Source organism: Canis lupus, chromosome 7, assembly GCF_011100685.1.
Source record: "Canis lupus familiaris isolate Mischka breed German Shepherd chromosome 7, alternate assembly UU_Cfam_GSD_1.0, whole genome shotgun sequence".
NCBI lineage: Eukaryota > Metazoa > Chordata > Mammalia > Carnivora > Canidae > Canis > Canis lupus.
The window spans coordinates 9,921,709-9,941,253 of NC_049228.1; the positions used below are offsets into that span (position 1 = coordinate 9,921,709).

At 49.3% G+C, this 19,545-nt stretch overlaps 1 long non-coding RNA gene across 2 annotated transcripts; it reads left to right on the forward strand.

The window, feature by feature from the left end:
- The first annotated feature begins 413 nt into the window (after positions 1-413).
- On the forward strand, positions 414-7,112 carry LOC119872659. Of its 2 annotated transcripts, XR_005361589.1 has the most exons (4): positions 414-593; positions 3,737-3,920; positions 4,904-5,241; positions 5,654-7,112. It is a non-coding gene; the product is annotated as an uncharacterized LOC119872659 (long non-coding RNA). The 2 variants fall into 2 exon arrangements; XR_005361588.1 differs by having other exon boundaries at positions 4,904-7,112.
- The last annotated feature ends 12,433 nt before the right edge of the window (positions 7,113-19,545 follow it).

The following is a 19,545-nucleotide window of genomic DNA, read 5'->3' on the forward strand; positions in this document are numbered from 1 at the left end:
GCCTTTCAGCCCTGTGCAAAGGTGACCTCTTTCGAGAAGGCGGAAGGGGAGGCCGAGGGTCCCAGAACAGCTTTTCTTCTGCTTTATCTGTTTGGCCAAGTGGACATTCCAGCTTTTCAGCAAGTCGCAGGCATTCCTACTCCCCAGCCTGTCCACGATCTCTCAGTTTGTCCGGTCACTTATTCATGGGCTTATCCACTGTCCATCTGTTTACTTGGACATTCGGTTCATTTTTCTTGTCCACGTTCCGTGAGCCAGTCACTGGGCACGCAGCGGGGAACGAGGCCAACAAAAGGCCTGTCTTCAGGGCATTTTGCTGCAGTGGGAGGCCAGGACAGTCGTCACACACAGCACTGAGGTCAGCATCAGTGATGTGCCAGATGCTGCAATGACGGCAACGAGGTGTCCGTCCATCGCAGCATTGGGGACAGGCGTCCCAAGCAGTTCAGAAAAGCCAAGGGAGACGTGCACACGCACAGAGTTCATGCCCAGTATGTGCATTGCCTGCCCTGTCCCACTCCTCCTGGTGTCCCAGCGAGCCCTGACCCTGACCCAACTCCATCTGCTTCCATGTGAGCACGAAGACAGCTCAGGTATGTATAAACAGCCTTGTCAGCTGTCAAGTGTTTTGCTAGTCATGAAAAGTAGTTCATCTTGGGTATAGATGGGGACCTCGGTTTGTGCCTGGTCCCTTTGCAAGCCCTGTTTTTGGGAGAGGACAGAGGGACTCTCTGGCCCAGGCGGCATGGGTGTGTGATACCCGCAGGGACTGCATTTTCTAGATAAAGACCACAAGGTGACAACACCAGAGGGTTTTGAGAGCCTCAGGGGGTCTCTGCAGGAGGTTGGGTGTCCCAAGTGGAGTGCAGGGTAGTGCAGGTCAAAGCGTGCCTCCTGGGATCACCAGTGCCACCTGCGACCTTCTGAGAGATGCAAATTCAGGCCCCACCCCAGACCTACTGAATCAGGAACTCTGGGGTGGGGCTTCCTGGGAACTGAGAAACAGTAATCCTGGGGACAGGCATCACTCTGGAGACGAGCGGGGTGCAGTTTGAGAACTGGCCTTCTGCTTACTGATGTGTTGTCCTCTTATATTTAATAAGGGTATCTTTAAAAAGCACCTGGGGCACCTGGATGGCTCAGTGTTGAGTCATGATCCGGGGTCCTGGGATCGAGTTCCACATCAGGTTCCCCGCAGGGAGCCTGCTTCTCCCTCTGCCTGTGTCTCTGCCTCTCTCTCTGTGTCTCTCACGAATAAATAAATAAAAGCTTTTTTTTTTTTTTAAAGCACCTAACCTCTACCACTGACATCTAAAGTTGTGAATAGGATATTAGATCATGTGTGTGAGTGTGGGATCTGGTACAAAGACCGTAAACACTAGCTAGTTATTCTTTATCATAATTATTATTCTCCTATCTGGTTATGGAGAGCAGGTCTTCCTACCCGAAGCTTTGGAGCATCAGTAGCTTGTTAGAAACCCTCAGTGTGACCCATGCCTTCTCTCGAACTGGCTGCCTAGCTGGCTCGGTCTCTCTGTCACCCAGCAGAACTGGTGAGGCTGCCTTGCCCAGGGCTCAGTAGACCTGAGGGTTTATAAGCCAAGAGTTGTCAGGAATCTTGGCCCCGACTTGCTCCAGGAAGTGTGGCCTAAGATAAGTTTACACACGCACACCGTCATTACCCCATCAGACAGTGCAAACCCAGGGCCTCGGCAGGATCCAAACAAGGAAGCCTGGTGGCATTTTGGGGAGGAGAGGCTTTGGAGGGCAAGAGCAAGGTGACAAGTAGGTATGTGTATGAAGTCGGGGGAGCCATAAGGATTTCCTAGGCGACCAGGCACTCCAGGGCTCCAGAGACCAGGGAGGGCCGGAGAATGATCCTCGGTGCTCCTGCTGCTGCACTGACTTCTTGATTATGTCGCTCCTTGAGCACCTCGACTTGTGACCCAGAGAGTAGGAGGTTGTATATAGCTCGGTGCTTGAACCAGCTTTACCACTGCTGGGGACAGGTGCCCCAAGCAGTTCAGAAGAGCCAAGGGAGTCATGCAAACGCACAGAGCTCATGCCCAGTATGTCCCTTTCCTGCCCTGTCCCCCTCCTCCAACAGGAAGTTTTAGCTGGGTGATGCTGGACGTGGGGGTGGGGGTGGGGGCATGGCATTAAGACTCCCAGGCCGGCTTACATGGTACAGCGGGGCCAGGGACAGCTCAGCCTCCTCTTGCACAGGGGCCGAGGTGGGGCCCACATGTCTCATCGGAGGACTGAGGCTTTTCCCTAGTTCCTTCCCAACATTCCCTGGGAGGTAATCCAATTGTTGGGCCAATATGTCAGGGTCATGAGGAGGCTGGGATAGAGTGGCCTCCCTGAGGGCCAAGGGCTTTGGCCCTGTCTGCACCAGTGACACCTCCCTGGTCTGCTTTCAACAGGTTTCCCGTCTGTGGTGGGCTCTGATCCCCTTCCCAGCTGTGATCCACCCCAAACCCCATACAGAGATAACCAGCAAGATTCCCCTCTGGGGTTCACAAAATGGGGTGGGAGCACTCACACCCCAGACAAAAGCTATGCCCAGCCATGGACAAATCAGAGAGAGAAAATAAAAGGTTATATATGTTGCTGTCAGCCTTACATTCAGATATATATTTTCCTCTGATCGTCCTTGTTTTTATTTTATTATTTCTATGTCTCTTTTATTATCTGAATTCTTAAAAACTGATCTAAAATTGTTTATGAAAAAGGCACTTTGAGGGATGCCTGGGTGGCTCAGTGGTTGAGCATCTGCCTTTGGCTCCTCCGGTCGTCATCCCAGGGTCCTGGGATCGAGTTCCACTTCGGGTTCCCCAAAGGGAGCTGGCTTCTCCCTCTGCCTGTGTCTCTGCCTCTCTCTGTGTTTCTCTTAAATAAATAAGATCTAAAAAAAAAAAAAAAAAAAAAAAAAAAAAAAGACACTTGGAGTGGTAATCTACTTCTTATCTCAAAGGGGGATGGAATGTGGGGAAGAAACCCCCCCAAGTCATGGCACAGTCATGGCTAAGACACCTGGAGAGGGATGGAGGGGTCTGTGCTGAGTGGACCATTGTGTGCACCCAGGTCCTTGACCCTCTCCCTCCCCGTGCCTGTCCCCTCTTCTCCTGTTCCCTCCCCTGAGAAAGAGGGTCAGATGCCACTTGGGGAGACATGTCTCTCTGCTCCTCTGCTCCTCTGCTCCTCTGCTCCTCAGAGGTAAGGGAGGAGGTAAAGGCAGCAGGTGGCCGTCCTCCCCTAAGCCTCACCCAGGCCCCTCGCTCAGTGTGCCTTCTTGGCACCCCCACCTTCACACAACCTCTCTCCCCAGCCTGTCCCCCTCATGGGTCACTTGGGGCCCCCCAGGCCTTCAGTTGTGAGCCCGCTAACCCTCCCCACACACTGTCTTCTGTCTTTTGTCTTCTGACTCCATTGCCCCCCAGCCTCTAATGCTGTCTCCCCCTGAAAGCCCGGGAGGACTGCCCATTGCTGCTCCAGCCACCCTCGAATCTCATGTCGGTTGTCCTGGGAGGACTCGGGGCCTCAGGCTTGGTCTGGGTGATGTCTCTTCTGAGAGAGAGCGCATGTAGAGCACGGTGCAAGGGCCCGGACGCAGGAGCTCACCCCACTGGGTTGGGACTGCCATCTACTCTTGCCCTTGGGCACCTCTCACCTGTCACTGTTGCTATTGTGTTCTTTGTGGTAAAATACACACTTGCCATTTTAACTATTTCAGGGTATGCGGGTCAGTGGCGTGCAATACATTCATATTGCGGGGCAAGCCACCACCACCCAGCTCCAGAACTAAGCTTGCAAAACGGAAACTCTGGAAAATTCTGACACCGTAGAACACCGATGAATCTTGAAGACTGGAAGTCTTCCACAGAAGGACAAATACCGGATGATTCCACTTACATGAGGTACCTAGAGTTGTCCAGTTCGGAGACACAGAGAGTGGAATGCTGGTGGCCAGGGGCTGGGCAGAGGGGGAAGTGAAGCGGAGGTGTTTAAGGGGGACAGAGTTTCAGCTTTGCAAGATGAAAAGAGTTTTGGAGGTTGGTGCCGAACAATGTGAACAGCTAGTGAATCGCACACTTAAAAACAGCTAAGGAGGTAAATTTCATGTTATATGTGATTTATCAAAATTTTAAATGTAAAAAACTAACTAAATATATAAACTGGGAACTCTGTACCCTCACCCCAGCTCTATTTGCCTCAGTTTACTCTTTCATAATACAGGAGTAACCATACTACCCATTCCAGGGGGATGTTGTAAGGATCTGCTGGGGGATGTACACAAAGGGTTCCCATGGGTGCCTGGCCACCCCAGTGCCCTGCATCAGCTCCTACTCTCATTAGTGTTTCATGCTGAGTAGGGAGGGAAGGGCTGGGTTAGCAGATCTACTTTTCAGAGAAAGAGGACAGGGACGATGGGAAGAGGGTGGGGAAGTGTAAGGCAGGGGAGTCTATTCCAGGACCTTGGGAATCTACCCCCCAAGACGGAGGAATTCCTTAAGGCTTGTTGACCTGAACACCCGGGTCCCAGCAGAACTGCTGAAGTTTGCCAACCATGTGGACTCTGATCATTTTGAATTTGGAATCATTTATCCACAGCAGGCTGGACTTTCTGAGTCTTTTACGTAGCAGAAGGCTGAGCTGAACTCCGTTTTGATATAAACCAGATTGGTCTAGTGCAGGGGAATTTCTGAATTTCTTAACAGAAGAAACTACCTCCAAGCCCTGCAGCGAGGTTTCTGGGACTGTGATTGCAAAAGGTCTTATCTTCTAGTTAGGTAGCAATTTTCTTAAAAAAAAAAAAAAAAAAGCCTTATGAAACTATAAATGTAATTACATGTAATAAGCAACCTAACAGAAAAATCGCATCCCCCCCCCTTTTTTTTAGGTTTTTTATTTACTTATTCACGAGAGACACACAGAGAGAAGCAGAGACACAGGCAGAGGGAGAAGCAGGCTCCTGCAAGGAGCCGGATGTGGGACTCAATCCCGGGAATCCAGGATCAGGTCCTGATCCAAAGGCAGACGCTCAACCGCTGGGCCCCCCAGGAGTCCCGAAAAATCGCATCCTTGAAAATCTGAGTATGGTCCAGTTATGTTGGGGTGTCATCAGAGTGAAGCCCGGGTCCCTGGACGCTCTCCTCCTCATAGCACCCCCTCTGGGACTGCAGGACAGCAACTGAGCAGAGCCCTCTCCCCCCATCCTGTGGAAAGATCCAGCTGCAGGTGGGCAGCAAACACTAATGAAACAAAAAAAAAGGAGATTACTCCAAGGGGTTTTTACAGCATCTGTTGTACCAAATGTTTTCTGACGTTTGTACTAATTCTCTCAGGATCTTGCTCTAAGGACTCTAATGACCTCATTCCCGGCTAACTTGGCCTTCCGGCCAGACTGTAAGCAAGTGCAGACAGTCTCCCGATGCAGGGGCTGAGAGGTGGGGACAGGGCGGCCTCCTGTCCCCAGGGTGTGTGTATGGGTGGGGGTGGGCTCGCTGGGACCCCTGTCCTGGGAGTGGGGCCTGTGGGACCCCTCAGCCTCTCGCCCCTTCTTCCCTCCATCCTCCATGGGGAGGCAGTGGCTGCAAGCACTAATGCTGGGAATGCAGGAGATAACAGTTTTTTCTTTTCTGCTCCACAGCTTCATCGAGGTTTAATTGACATACAATACACTGCCCTTTGACGTGTGCACTTTGAGAACTTCTGACATGTGTACACACCCATGACACCATTACCAGGAGATACATGTCCAGCTCCCCCCCCTCTCCACCCCTGTGCCCCTCCCAGGCAACCACTGATCTGCTTTTTGCTGCTATGCATTCATTTCATTTACTAGAATTTTATGTAAATGGAAGGGAACGTTATGCCCTCTTTTGGTCCAGATTTGTTCGCTCTCCATAATTATTTTGAGATTCATCCATTGTCACGTGTATCACCTGTTCCTTTCCTTTTAATTCTGTAATTTGTGTATCCACTCAAGTGTGGATGGGCATTTGTGTGCAAGCCTTTGCGTGGACAGATGCTTTCATTTCTTCTGGGGAAGCACCTAGGCGTGGAATAGCAGGCTCACATGATACGTACGTGTTTATTTAAGAAATTACCTCACCATTTTCCAAAGTGGTTGAGCCATTTTACATTCCCACCAGCAGCACGTGAGAATTCCAGTTGCTCCGCATTCTTGCCAGCATTTGCTACTGAAGCCCTTTAATTTTGTACATTCTAATAGGGTGTCTTTACCCTACTACCCAACCACAGTAGTAGCTTGTGGTTTTGATTTGCATTTCCCCGACTAATGATTTTGAGCATCTTTTCATGTGCCTATTTGCCATCTGTATACCTTCTTTGGTGGCTTGTCGATTTGCATCTTTGTCTATTTTTAAGATTGAGTTGTTGTTTTTTTTTCAATTATTCAGTTTTGAGAGTTTTAAAACATATAACTAAATCCTTTATCAGATATACACACCACAGTCTGTGACTTGCCTTTCCATTCTCTTAACAGGGTCTTAGGAAGAGCACAGGATTTCTTTCTAAGAAGTTTAATTTATCAATATTTAATTTTATAGAGGGTGCTAAGAAATCTTTGCTTGCAAGAAGGTCACAAAGGTTTTCTCTTATGAATTCTTCCAGATATTTTACAGATTTGGTTTTACATTTAGATTGATGATCCATTTTGAGTTAATTTTTATATATGCTGAAAGGCATGAGTCCAAGTTTATTTATCTGCATATTTATATCCAACTGTTGCAGCACCATTTGTTGAAAAGACTGTTTTTTTCTTCACTGAATTACCTTTGCACCTTTGTAGAAAATCAGTTATATATTTATGTCGTAGGATTGCCTAATAAAATACCACAATCTGGGGTGCTTAAAACAACAGAAATGAATTAATCTTACTGTTCTGGAGGTCCAGAGTCTGGAATCAAGGTGTTGGCAGGGAGCCCTCTCACCCACAACCCCAAGACCGTAGAGTGGAGAACTCTCTCTTATCTCTTCCAGCTTCTAGTGGCACCAGACATTCCTTGGTTGGTGGAAGCATAACCCCAATCTCTGCCCCTGTCTTTACTGGCCTCCTTCTCAGTATCTCTCAGGGTTTTCCCTTTTATTTATTTATTTATTTATTTATTTATTTATTTATTTAGGGTTTTCCCTTCTTTTTTTTTTTTTTTTTAATTTTTATTTATTTATGATAGTCACAGAGAGAGAGAGAGAGAGGCAGAGACATAGGCAGAGGGAGAAGCAGGCTCCATGCACCGGGAGCCTGATGTGGGATTCAATCCGGGGTCTCCAGGATCGCGCCCTGGGCCAAAGGCAGGCGCCAAACCGCTGCGCCACCCAGGGATCCCAGGGTTTTCCCTTCTTATAAGCATACCACCTGTCATTGGATTTAGGGACTATCCTAAACCCAGAACATTCTCATCTTAAGATCTTTAACTTAATTACATCTGCACAGACCCTTTTTCCAAATAAGATCACATTCATAGGTTCTGGGTGGACACATGCTCTAGGCAGAGGGGGGAACAGAAGTCAGCCCACTACATGCATCTATGTGTGGGTCTATTTGGCTACTACAGCTTTATAATAAGTTATGAAATCAAATAGCGTTAGTCTTCCAACTTTGTTCTTTTCCAAAGTTGTTTTGGCTATTCGAGTTCCTTTGTAATTCCACATGAATTTTATTTTTATTTATTTATTTATTTATTTATTTATTTATTTATTTATTTATAAAATCTTTTTGAGAGAGAAAGAAAGAGGGAAGGGAGTGGGGCAGAAGGAGAAAGAGGATCTTTTTTTTTTTTTTTTTTTTTTTTTTTGAGAAAGAGGATCTTCAAGCAGGCTCCACGCCCAGCATGGAGCCTGATGTGGGGCTCGATCCCAGGACCCTGAGACCACGACCTGAGCGGAAATCAAGAATTAGACACTTTACCAACTGAGCCACTCAGGCACCCCTCCATATGAATTTTAGAATTAGCATGTCAATTTCTACCAAAATGACTATTGGGATTTTTTTTTTTTAAGATTGTGTTGTGTCTATTTGGGGAATATTAACATCTTAACAATATTGTGTCTTCCAAACTATAAATGAGGTATGTTTCTCCATTTACCTAGATCTTTAATTTCTTTCATCGGTGTTTTGTAGTTTTCAACATACGTGTCTTCATATCTATTGTCATGTTTATACCTTTTTGAGATATTTTGATACTATTGAAAAGGGTATTGCCATTTTAATATCAATTCTGATTGTTGATTGCTAGCATATAGAAGTGCAATTGTCTTGCAGATACTTACCTGTATCTTGCAATCTCACTAAACTCACTTATTAGTTTAATGCTTTTTTGTCGAGTCAACAACCTGATTTTCTTCATGTCATCTGAGAATAAAAGACAGTTTTATTTTTTTCTTTCCAATAGGGATTTCTTTTCCTTGCCTTATGCATCTGCTGGAATCTCCAACACAATGAAACTGTTGAGAGCAGATGTTCTGGCATGCACCCAACCTCAGGGAAAAGACATTCAGTCTTTCACCATGAAGTATGATTATGATGTTAGTTGCAGGTGGAGTGACCAATCGTCCCAGTTTTCCTGGGACCTAGGGGTTTCCTGGGCTGCACCACAATCACTGCTAAAACCAGGATAGTCTCCGGCAAACTAGGACAGTTGTCACCTGAATTGAGGGTTCTGGGCCAGTTTCAATGACCATTTTTCTTCTCATTTTCTTACGGATTATATTTTCCTGCTTCTTTGCATGCCTGGTAATTTTTTATTGGATGCCAGGCATTGTGAGTTTTATTTTGTTGGGTGCTAGATACTTTTTGTATTGTGATAAATATTCTTTTTTTAATCTTTATTTTTTAAGATTTTATTTATATATTCATGAAAAAACACAGAGAGAGAGGCAGAGACATAGGCAGAGGGAAAAGCAGGCTCCATGCAGGAAGCCTGATGTGGGACTTGATCCTGGGACTCCAGGATCATGCCCTGAGCCAAAGGCAAAGGCTCAACCGTTGAGCCACCCAGGCATCCCTGTGATAAATATTCTTGAATTTGTTCTGGGATGCAGTAATTTTATCCCTTCACGCCTTTAAGACTTGTTAGGTGAGATGAAAGCAGTATTTAGTCTAGGGCTAATTAGGTTCCACTACTGAAGTAAGATCTTTGAGTACTCTACCCACAAATTATGAACATTTCCAGTCTGACTGGTGGGAATAGGGAGTATTCCTGGCCGTGGGTGAGCTCTGGGCATTCTTTCCTTCATCTGTTTGGATGGTTCTTTCCCCATCTGTGAGTAGATTCCTTACCCACCTATGCAGGTCAGCGCTCTGCTGAAAACTTGGAGATTTCCAGAGTTCTCTCTCCATGCAACTCTCTCCTCCTGGTGCTCTCTTGCGTACTGTAGCTGCCTGGGTCTCCCCAGACTTGCAGCTCCTTCTCCTCACTCACAAAATCTGCTGGTCTCATTCTCCGTTTCCCTTTCCATGGCTTAGAAATTCTCTCTAGGCAGTAAACTGAGGCAAGTGTAGGGCTTGCTTTGTTTGCTTCCTGCCTCTCGGGTGTCTGCGACCTTTGTTGCCTGACGTCCAGTATCTTGGAAGCCATCATTTCCTCATGCCACCATCGGGCTAGGAGCTCCCAGAAGGAAGAGGCTATGCTTGCTCCATCAGGCTGGGTGCTCCTCGAGAGCGGGCAAGACCTGGGCTTCCACCTTCCTCTTGATCCCTCCCTCAAGGCATGTTCTAACAGATACTTAAGTCCATGGCATTTTGCTGCATGATTATTCCCTCAAATACTTGTTTGCTTTCATGTGACACAGATTAAGCTGCAGCCCCTTGAGATTGTCCTTTCTTCTCTCAACGGTTCCCAAGACCTCACCTCTTCTAGGAAGTCTTCCTGGGTGAAGTGAGGTAGATGATGTGTCTTCTCGCCACACCATCTACCCATCTACCCATAAGTTTATGAATCCTTTCCCCCAGTTTGCTGCTCTCCTGGTGACTCCTAGAACTTCTGTCCCTGATCCTGGGTTTCTCCAGAAAGGTTTTAACCAACCTTACCAGTCCTGTGGGAATATACGGGGAGGGGCGGGGGGGGCAATCATTTAAATAAATCTTGCTAGCCATATCCCACTCATGGAGATTCACAGAGCATATTAAGATTTTCAAGGCGCTGATAATTATTGTAGTACAGGAAACTGTTTGCTTTGTTTACACATATTTTCTAGATGTATTTGATTCCAGGAACTTTTCTTTGATCTCAGAATCTCTGGACTATTTGTTGTTTTAGGAACACACATAAGAAACACAAACCCAAATCATCATGAACAAATGAGAGATTCTCCTCTTCGGTGCTTGTCTCTTCCTAGAGAACAGATGAATGTTTGCCAAACAAGTGATTCAAAGAAAGAATCCGAAATCACTCTCAACAACCCATTCTGACTTTATCCTCACAGACCAGACTGGTTTTCCAGAGGACTCTCCCAAGCCTCACTCACAGCATGTTCTCCTGTGTTCTTTGAACCCCGCTTTAGGCATTCTCTCCTATTTGGAACTGGATTGGGGTAACATGAGTAAGGCTGGGGGCACAGACTGATAAAAACACAGATAAGAAGGGCAGGACCACACCACTGCACAACTTTCGGGGGTACCACTGTTCACACTGAATTCTATGTGATGGCACCCCCCTGGAGTCCTGCGACACCCTCGTCCTACAGAAGGCAGACACTGTGGGCTTTCTCACTTTTAGATCTCCGAACACCATCGCTCTGCGTAGAATGCTATTCGGCACATTCTCTTGTCAAAATTCTGCTCCAGTCCTAGCTAAGTGCCAGCTCAATGAAACCATCCTGGGTTCCTCGGGGGGCATTAGTGTCTCCTCTCTCTGTACTCCCACGATCTTATCAGAGTCTGCCTTTGAACATGATTAGTCATGTCCAGGCCTTCCTCCCTGACTAGAGGGTGCGTTTCCTAAAAACGAGACTATGTCTTACTCATTTCTGTATCCCTGGCTCTTAACACAGGACCTGGCCTGGCAGCTCACAGATTGATTAAGGGGCTGCGATTCAGTGGAAGCTCCCAAGATCAGACACCCTCAGCCCTCCTGGGAAAGTTCTGGGTGTAGCGTACAAGGGTCCTCTGGGGACTCAGGGCAGGCTGGGAAAGGAGGACGGGAGTCTGAGACATTATGGTACATGTATCAGGTCTGGACAAAGCCAGGCAAGTGGTGAAACTCAGCTCGACGTCCAGCCAGCTGTGTTGATGTTGTCATGTTGCTGGACATTAAAACCTGGTAGATGAGTGCTCAGTGTCCTCAGTGGGGACCCTCCAGCACGCACGACTGGACACATTCACGTGTGCATGGGGACAACTTAAGGCAAACACGGGAATTATCACACGCGGTCACATCCACACGGAGATGTGCAGATGCACACTTGGACGGCTGGGCAGGTTGGTGCGGAGGCACACCAGAACACGCACCCGTACACAGGCTCGGGGATCTCTGCGATGCCCAGAAACACAGTGAGTGTGATAGCAGGTAGTCAAGAGTGGGGAAGTGAGAGCCCTCAGCAAACAGATGGGCTGTCTCTTGATAACCAAAACCAAAGAAAGCTTAGAAAGACCTAACACTGAACTCCTCCCCACCTTCCCTTCCTCTTTTCCGGGGAGGAGTCTGGGACTTAAGGCAACAAGCCAGCAAGATCCTTTCCCCTTGCCCTCTCGTAAGGAACCACAGTGTCTGAAATGTGGCAGCTGGAACCAGCCAGCATCCAACTAGTTTGGACCCTTCCTGGCACAGCTCTGCACCAGAGGGCAGGGAGGCCTGTGGGAAGGGGGCAACTTCAGCTAATCCCCTCCCCTGGGCCACCCTCCTGCAGTGGGCCAGCTTGTTCCAGCCTCCAGAACAATGCTTACACCTCGCCCGTGTCCTCTGACAGTTGCTGTCATTACAGCCACAGTGTGTGTGTGAGTGGGTGTGTGCATGTGCCCCTGTGTGTCCTCTGTGTGGCCAGGAGCTCCCAAGGGCTTCCTTCTCGAGCAAAGGCCATGCCTCCCTGGGCTCCTCCAGGGAGAAACAGGCAGTGCTTCCTCCCGACCCGCACACGCGCCTAGGGCCCCCGATGAGTATGGTTTCTGAGTCAGGCTGTTGCACCGTCTCCCCTCCAGATCCTGACTGCAGGGGCTTTTAACACGGGGCCCTGGTGAGCCTCCACACTTCAAGTTTCAATCTCTGGCAGGCTCGGAGGCCAAGGGCCAGGGAAGTGATCAACGGCACAATCCCAGCTGCGGCACCCCAAGGGCACAGGCCTCTCGGGTTTCTTGGCATATCTGACTCGCTCGGGGACTTGTCGAGGACCTGAGGTTTCCTCAATAATTTACATCCATGCTCCTCCTGTGACAGGATCACATGGCCCCGGACAAAGTCAGCAAACACTACCCCGGGGAACCTGATCTCCTGGGTCCAGTAACAACAACAAAGGGAACAAGGCCAAGGATGACCTGGAGCTCTGGCCAGCACCTGGGGGGTCTGGACCCAGCTGGTGGCCAGTGACCTGATACGGCCACTCGCGCTCAACAATGGCCTTCTGCTGGCTGGGAAGTGGAGGGTCATTGGAAAAAAGGCAGCCAAATGGTCTGGGAGCCTCAGCAAAGAGATGGAGGCTCTGTTTTGCCCAATCGCACGAGCCTGGGGGCTACCCACTGAGGTTACTGTGGCATGGCTGCTCCACCCCCTTCTTCTTCTCTGTCCTTAGCCCAACGGAGTGGAGTGTCTGCTGGGCATTATTGCTTCTGGTCCTCCCACCTGCCCTCCAGGCCTTTCCCCCCCGTCCCCCTTCACTCTCCCCACCCCCATTCCATGCCTTGGTTTTACTGTATCCTCATCCCTCTCTTCACTGGCTCCATTCTCTCAACATATAAACACTCAGAACTTTGGAATCTTTACACCACCCCCTTGCCCCTCCAGTCACCACCATCCTTTCCTCCTTGGATAAGCCCCCGGAGACAGACTGAGGGCCTTCCTCACTGCCTGTGGCCCACAGTCCATTGGCCTCCACCTGTTCCACTAAAGCAGTACCCCCTGACACCCCCCCCCATGACCAATATACCCACAAACACTCTTGGGCACCTGAAGTTTCCACAGACCAGCTCTGAACGTGTTATCTGTTCATCAAAAGCTTTTAAAATACCTTCTCTGTGCCAGGAATTGAGGTATAACGTGAAAACAATTAGGGCCAAGGAGCTTATAATTTGACAGTAAGCAGAAATATAAACCAACCAAACATATCTGATTTCTAAGGGATACAATTGATGTACGCCCAGAATGTTATGGGAACCCAAGGGAAGCGCATGGAACCAGGAGAGGAGGAGCAACTGGTCAGAGGAAACTTTCTGTGGGAATTGGGTTAGAGCTGATTTTTGAAGAATGTGCAGGAAGTGGATAGAAGAAATTAGGATTTGGGCTACAGGAGTCTTGCACATTTTTTTTTTTTTTAGAAGGGGAGGCGCAGAAGGAGAGGGAGAGAGAATCTTTTAATTTTTTTCCTGTTTTTATTTTTTTAAAGATTTTATTCATTAAAGACATAGATAAAGAGGCAGAGACACAGGGAGAGGGAGAAGCAGGCTCCATGCAGGGAGCCCGATGTGGGACTTGATCCCGGGACTCCAGGATCATGCCCTGGGCCAAAGGCAGACACTCAACTGCTGAGCCACCCAGGCATCCCTGAGAGAGAGAATCTTAAGCAGGCTCCATGCTCTGCGTGAGCCCAATGCACGGCTCAATCTCATGACCTGAGCCAAAATCGAGAATCTGATGCTTAACTGACTGAGCCACCCAGGCACCCCTGAGTCCTTCAGTTTTAAAAGTGACAGGACAAACTTAAGCCAATTAGGGACCACTGGGGGATGCTGGCCTCAGAACTCACAAAGCATTCAGACTTCCGCTTTCCTCACATCTCTGTTGTGTCTTCCTCTGTGTGGAACTCATTCCCTCATCAGTTAAGCTTCCTGCATGTTTCAGGGACAAGACAGCCATGGCCACAGGAAGTCCTAGGCTCATATCACCTTGGTTGGCCCCAGAAGAAAGAAGAATGCTTCCAGCACTTATATATTTTTTAAAAATCCCAGAGGAGGGCTCTGATTGGCCCAGCTTGAGTCATGTGCCCATCCTGGGCCAATCATGGAAGGCTGGGATACTCTCTGCTTGACTAGGCCTGGCTCTCCTCCCACCCCTGGGGCCAGGGAGCAGGATGCTGTGATCAGCAGCTCCATCCAGGACCACATGGAATGAGACAGGAGAGGTAACCCAAAGGCGAGGCTACGGAGAACGCAAGCAACAGATGTTCATAACAGAGTACTTTCTTGCCAGAGAGAATCACATGAAACTATGCAACAGCCACGGAACGTGTCTCGGAATAACTAGGAGTTTTATATAGCTGTAGCTAAGGATGAACTTAGGGGAGTAATGAGAAATAAGCCTAGAGAAGAAGAAAGAATTTGGAGGGCCATATGTGCTCAACAACGGAGTTTGAAGATTATCCTAAAAGATATGGAAAGTCTTTGGAAAATGTTATGTCAGATATTTACACGATCCAATTCCTACATTTGAGAAGAAAAACCTTTTTGCCCATGGTCCTATTCTTTTGCTTTCTTCCCTATTTCTGTCAATGACATCCTCATTCCACTAAGCTTCATGAGCTAGAAATCTGAGGGCAAGCGGGGGTCATCTCCCTCAGCCAAGTCCTTCCTGGGGCCTCTCCCCATTAGCCAATCCTTTCCTTTCTGTGACACTGCCTTAGTTCGGGCCTGAGTGTGTCCTTACCAGGACTGCTGTGGTGGGTCATTCTGACGTAGAGAAAGGAGGGGGGCCCTGTGCCCCAGCCCAGCTTGGGTTAGACCTGGTTCTCTCCGCTTCCATGGTGCTCACCGCTCTCATTGGGCTCATCCCACTGCATTGTAACTGTGTGCCTCTGGCTCTGACCTCATGCCGTGGACATGAGCTCTGTGGAGGCCTCTGGAGCATGAGCCCTGCTTTTCATCCCTTACCCCAGCTGCATGGATAGAGCCCCATACACTGAGATACTGGGTAAATGTTTGTTAATTAATGAAAAGACAAAAGGATCAATGAACCCCACCTCCTGCCACTAAGATAGGCAAACAGAGATGTACCAATAGCTGAAAAAAGACAGAGCTCTAAGGCCTTGGTGAAGCCCTCGGAAACAAGGATGTTTGTCTCATCAACTTGCAATGGTCTTATGTATTTTTTCTCTCCCCATAAGCTCCTTTCCACGTTCCCTCTCTCTATCCAGCTCTCTACTTCGTCCAGCCCTGCATGATATGGAGCTGAAATCTGTACTCTGCATGTGTGTGTGTGTGTGTGTGTGTGTGTGTGCACACAAAATGCTTTTTGTTATCTGTTTTAATTGTTTTGTTGTTATAAATTTTTCTTAAGTAGGCTCCACGTCCAGTGTGGTGCCCTGGGTAGGACTTGAACTCACAACCCTGAGATCAAGATCTGAGCTGAGATCAAGTGTTCAACCAACTGAGCCACTCCGGCACCCCTGAGTTTTGCTCAACCAGCTGAGCCACCTAGGTGGGGTGCTCAACCAACCGATGCTCAACCAGCTGAGCCACCCAGGTGTACCACCTGTTTTACCTTTTGTAAGTAAATAGTTTCCATTCCTTGGGACTTGAGGATTAATATCACTTCTTGTAACACATCCCACATCTGATCATGTGAAGAGTCTGAGTTTCCTCCTAGGAGCTCTTTGTCGAGGGTTGAATTGAAACAGAGGAAGGGTTCCTCTGTGGACACCCCAGCGAAGGACCCATGGCCAGCTAACACCAGGGTCAGGGACGCTCACAGAGCAGCCCTTCCCAGCCCTCCCTGAGGCTCTTTAGCTCCTTTGTCGAGGACTCACCTTCTCTGGAGAGTTTCTCAGACACAGCCTGCCCTGCTCCTGACACCCCTCCCTCTGGCCCCATCCTCACCGCCCCATCTCTTCACTGCTGGATCCACACGTACCTGCCTGCGCAGGAAGTCAGTTGGCCTCACGCTTTGGAAAGACTGCCAGTCCTTGCTTCACACTTTCCCATCTTTCCTTCCTTCCATCTAGGAACTTCCCGGGGGTGGTCAAGGAACATGCCACCTCCTTCCTCTGTCCACCTCCCCATTCCTGCACTGTCTGGGCTCAGCCACCCAACCTCACGGCTCACCGATGGTTGATGATCAGATTCTCTTTTATACCCTTCAGGATGCTGAGAGTAGGCTGCTGTCTGACCCTTCATTCGAGCTGTCTGGAGCATGTTTAGCTTCAATTTTGCTCTCTCCCAGGTGGAGTGGAAAGTGTGCTGTGACAAGAGTCAGAAACTCTGCTTACGCTTTCAGACCTACCGCCATTAGCTCTGTGACCTTGGGAGGAGGGGTCATTTACACCCTCTGGCTGGTTTCCTCATTTATTAGAAAAGAGGGCAAGATCACTCGTCCTCTGGTCTTTTGTGACGACCAAGTAAGTCAAGTGCCTATAAAGGGCTGCGCAAACTGAGTTCCCTTCAGTGGCACGTATCAACCGCTGTTATCTTACCCCTGGTTCTCTTGTCAGTGGAACATTTGATTACAAGTGGCATCAACCATGAAGACATGCTTGTCTCACATGTCAAGAAGCCTGGAGGGAATTCCAAGATTCAGCAGCTTGACAATGTCCAGGCTCTGGCTTAGCTTCTGTACCAGGCTCTCGGCTTTCTTCTTACTGGATGCTGCAGCTGCTCCCAGGCTCAGCCTCTCACTCCAATCAATGGAAGATGTAGGCAATGGGGGTGAAGGGGGTGGGAGCTGGTTAGAAATGTGAACCAGCTATTATCCAGCTCAGCTACTGGCAGGTGGGACCAGACAGGCTTTGGCGAGGCCTTGTTGATCAGGAGAAGGGAAGGGTTCCCTTGTCTCTTTCTTTGTTTTTACCAAGGATGGAGAGCTTTCCCAGAAGCCCCCAATGGACTTTCCCTCAGATTCCACTGGGCAGGTCTGGGCCACACGAATAAGCTGACCAGTGGTATCTATTCTAAACCAACCATGGTTTGTCCATGGGGTTGGGACAGACAAGAGAAGTTGGGGTGTAGCCAGCATGGCAGATGGGGGAGCCCCTGCTGCAGCCCCCCACCCTGTCCTCCCTGCCTCATTCTGGGCTCTGCAAGCTGGGCCCCGCCTTGCTCTCTTTCTGGTTCCTGCCGTCCTTCCGAAGACATCTTGCCATTTTTGTCTTCCTTTCCCAGGACTCAAAGTTCACTCTCTTTCCTCCTGACCCACAGTACCTTCATGCAACAGCCCCATCACCGTAATGGGGACAGTGACCTGTGCCTCTGGCTAGTTAGAAGCTAAATCTTTCTCTTCCTGCGCCAACTTTCTTGGATGACCTGGAAAACATTTCAAGATTTTTTTTTTTTTTTTTTTTTAACATTTCAGGATCTTGACTGTGCCTACAAGTTCACACTAGCCCTAATGGCTGGATGTGAGTTGTGGAATCAAGAAAGCTTTTTCTTCAATAATAATCCCCTATGTTTGCTCGGCCCCGAGCATTTAACTCACCCTTGCACAGAACCACGTAATCTGTCTTGACCCCTCGAGAGCCCAGGAGGCAGACAGGCGGGGCTGGCATCATAACCACCACGTGTCTGATAAACCACACAAGGCTCCAGGAAATCAAGGAGCTTGCCCAAAGCCGTGGGGCTCCTAGCAGTTGGGTCTGGAGTGGGGATTCCTGGCTCAGGCCCCGACTGAGAGCCTCTTCCATTGCCCTGCAACCTTGAGGCAACTCACAACTGGTCTCTTTAGATTCCAGGCAAGCAGGAGTTTGCCAAGCTCACGAGTTCCAAGCAACAAAGCCCCTGTGTGTGCCAGGAAGAGAGCGTAGGAATTGGCTCTAATGGGATGCCAGGCGCAGGGCAGCAAACAATGGTTATTATAAGTTACATTGACATCAAACTCCGTTGGTTCAAAATTTCGCTCACAGACATTTCATCTGGTGTCTCAGCCACCCTGTGAGGTGGCTGTGGCAAGGCAGGTTACTGCTGCCCATGGGGAAACTGAGGAAATGTGACCTCACTGGCTAGAGAGAGGCTGAGCTGTGACCTTAGTCTGAGATTTTCTATTTCCCAGGCCTGGATTTTCCCCGCTCGCAGGTGAGCAACTGTCATAAACCTGCCCCTCTGCTAGCAGGTTCAGGGGTTCTGGGCTGGTCAACTTGTCAACTAGTTTCTCAGAACAATGCAGAAGCCAGCTAGGGCCTAGAAAGTGTTTCGGGGAAAGGTGACCAAGGGGAGAGGGCCTTGGAGAGGAAGGAGCTGGCAGGAGGCTCAGAGTGGGCCTGCTGAGCCGGCAACCCTGGCAGAGCCCAGGCCAGCCTCAGGCAGGCAGCTGGTGCAGCCCCTGAGAGCCAGCGGGCAGAGGGGGATTCAGGAGCTGGGTGGCGGGGTCTCCAGGCTTCTCCAGCCAGCAGGGAAGCTTGACTCGGGATCCTTTCCTGGGCTTCGAGGCTCCTTGTCTAGAAGGCCTCTGGGGTTTAGTCTCTCCCCTGAAGCCCTTCGTGGAGTGGCAGCCAATCTCTGGGATGCCATCCTGGGTGCATCAACATGCTACTCTGATGGGGACAGAGCCTGTGTCCTCCCGCCCGGGCCTACCGGCCAACCTCCTGTGCTCTGGGGCTGGGAAGGACGGTAGCTCCAAGAGTGAACACCTGCAGGCCGTGAGGAGGAGCCCAGAGATCCACAGGAGAATGCCAATGACCTTTTGTCCACAGATCTTGCCACCCCCAGATCCCATATTCCACTGAGAGCTGGTCCCTAGCGTAATCTGTACAGATGTGTGGTTGTCCCCTCCCTTGGCCCGCTGTCCACAGCTGCCCTGGCGGTAGATGGCTCTGGTTCTCAGGGGACTTACACTCACCTTGGGCACATCCTGCCTCCAGCCCACTCCCTGAGTCTTTTTGCTTTTGGCCTCGGGGTTTCTCCAGTACCAGGGGAGCCTTGGGGTTTCTCCAGTGCAGGGACAGCCCAGAAGTTTGGGGAAGTTATAGGCCACAGGGGCAGCCCTTAATCAGTGGGGCACAGGAGGTGGTGGGTAGGAATGCCCAGCTTCCTGCAGAACTGAGCTTCCACTGCCCACATGGCAGAGTCAATAGTGTCCCCAATATTCACTTTTTCTTTCTCTATAAGCTCTCTGATCCTGGATTCATTCTAGGAATCATGTCCCAAATAAACTATCTGCACCCAAAGCCTTATCTTAGGCTTTGCTTTAGAGGGAACCCAGACTGGGGTGACTGTGTGGCTCAGTCAGGTAAGCATGCAAGTCTTTTTTTTTTTTTTTTTTTTTTTTTAGCATGCAAGTCTTGATTTGGGTTCAGGTCATGATCTCAGGGTCATGAGACAAAGCTCTGCATTGGGTTCTGCTACCTGGTGTGGAGTTTGCTTGGGATTCTCTCTCTCCCTCTCCTCCAGTCCCCCACCCCCACCCCAGCCCTTGCTTGTGAGTTTGCGCTCTCTCCCAAAAACAGGAAAAA